The following is a 1,961-nucleotide window of genomic DNA, read 5'->3' on the forward strand; positions in this document are numbered from 1 at the left end:
TTTTTTACAGGAGAGTGGACAGTGAGAGAGAGACAGAGAGAAAGGTCTTCCTTTTGCCATTGGTTCACCCTCCAATGGCCGCTGAGGCCAGCACGTTGCGGCCAGCGCACCGCGCTGATCTGAAGGCAGGAGTCAGGTGCTTATCCTGGTCACCCATGGGGTGCAGGGCCCAAGGACTTGGGCCATCCTCCACTGCACTCCCTGGCCATAGCAGAGAGTTGGCCTGGAAGAGGGACAACCCCGACAGAATCCGGCGCCCGGACCGGGACTAGAACCTGGTGTGCTGGCGCCCCAGGCGGAGGATTAGCCTAGTGAGCCTCGGCGCTGGTAAGAGTGAACTGTTTTAACCTCTCACCAACATTGTGAGATAATTTGGGCTGTCTCATACCTTTGACAACCTTTTACACTGTTAGTTTACCCATTTTGTTTTGCTTAATGTTCTTGTGTGTTTTTTCATATTTAACAATCTGTAATTCAAATGTAAAATTCAATACAAGCCATTTGTAGGGTTTGGAATCTGTTGTTCCTTAAAAACAAGAATGGGGAAATGCAGCAAAATGACCTTTCCACTTTTTAAAAACATCCAAAGAATAGATCATGGGGCCGTGAAAGAGCCACTTAATCAAATCCAGTTTCTCCCTAGACCAATAGTCTTACACTCATTCCAGTCTTAATTGCATATCCCTGAATGAAAAGACTCACCATTCAGTTTTGCTTTCATAGCCATTTAAAAACACTCAGCACCAAAGCTTGCTTCCTGTAACACCAGACAACGCGGGAAGCTCCTTCAGCGTCCACGTCTTCTTTGTAAACAAGGAGCAGGGATGTGTAGAAAGCAGAGCTGAGCCTGCACTGACATTTCCCGGAAACCGCGGGTGCCATTCAAAGGCCCAGATGCTCTCAGGCTTGCAGTGAATCACATGAGCCCTCAGCTTCCGGCCCCGCGAGCTCTGGGGCCGTTCTTTGCAGGGAGGCCCTGGGGGCCCTGGGGGACCCCAAGGTCCTGGAGCTCCTGAAGACGTATTCCACGGACCCATGACCGTGGTGGCCAAGACGGGCCAGCTGGCGTGGGCGTCTGTAGTGGCCGCAGCGCGGCGTGGAGCCTGCGGCCGGGCCCTACCTCTCGGTGGACCTCGCGCTGCCCGCCGAGGAGCACGACGTGGGGGCTGCGAGAGGCGCTGCTGGACGAGGCCTGGCCGCTCTTCGACCGCTACTGCGCCCGGTTCGCCCTGCGCAGCGCCGGCGGCGAGGAGGCCGCGCCCTGTCCACCACGAGGTGGACTACGTGCCGGACCAGCTGCAGCACGAGCGGCCGCCCTGGCGCGCCGGGCCGAGAGCCCCACGGTGCGGCACGAGTGCGCCGAGGCCCTGGGCGCCATCGCCCAGCCCGCCTGCCCGGCGGCGCTGCGGGCCCACGCGGCGGACCCGGAGCGCGCGGTGAGGGAGAGCTGCGGGGCGGCCCTGGACGTGTTCCAGAGGAGCGCTGGCGGCCTCCCAGTACGCGGACGGGCTGGAGCGACTGCAGGTGGGCGTGTCCTAGGCCGGCCCCGCCCCCAGGTGTTGCAGCCCCGCCTCCAGGGGTTCCAGTCCCGCCCTGGAAGGCTCAGGACACGCCCCTGATGGTTCCAGCCCCGCCCCCAGAGGTTCCAGGCCCCGCCCCCAGACGGTGCTGGTTCTGCTGCCTGCTCCGGCGCCTCCCCGGGTGCAGACGCTCTGATCGCCCCACCCAATCAGGGACCTGTGCATCCGCCTGGCGCCCCCTAGGGCCTAGCACAGGGCTCCACCGCGCAAAGTTCCCAGGCACGAGGCCTGTGGGGGGACCCGGGGGCTGTGCCTGAGCTGCTGAGAAGCTGGGGCTACAGTGGCTCAGGCTTCCCTCATAATGGGACAGCGGGGATGGGAGGCCTCGAACTCGGTCCTCAGGATGGGGAAAGGGGAGCGGAGGCGGTCGCTGGCTGGACC

General features: G+C 61.4%; 1 pseudogene; it reads left to right on the top strand.

The window, feature by feature from the left end:
* The first annotated feature begins 856 nt into the window (after positions 1-856).
* LOC127485623 (deoxyhypusine hydroxylase pseudogene) lies at positions 857-1,714 on the top strand (annotated as a pseudogene).
* The last annotated feature ends 247 nt before the right edge of the window (positions 1,715-1,961 follow it).

This window comes from Oryctolagus cuniculus, assembly GCF_964237555.1.
Source record: "Oryctolagus cuniculus chromosome 17 unlocalized genomic scaffold, mOryCun1.1 SUPER_17_unloc_2, whole genome shotgun sequence".
Classification (NCBI taxonomy): Eukaryota; Metazoa; Chordata; class Mammalia; order Lagomorpha; family Leporidae; genus Oryctolagus; species Oryctolagus cuniculus.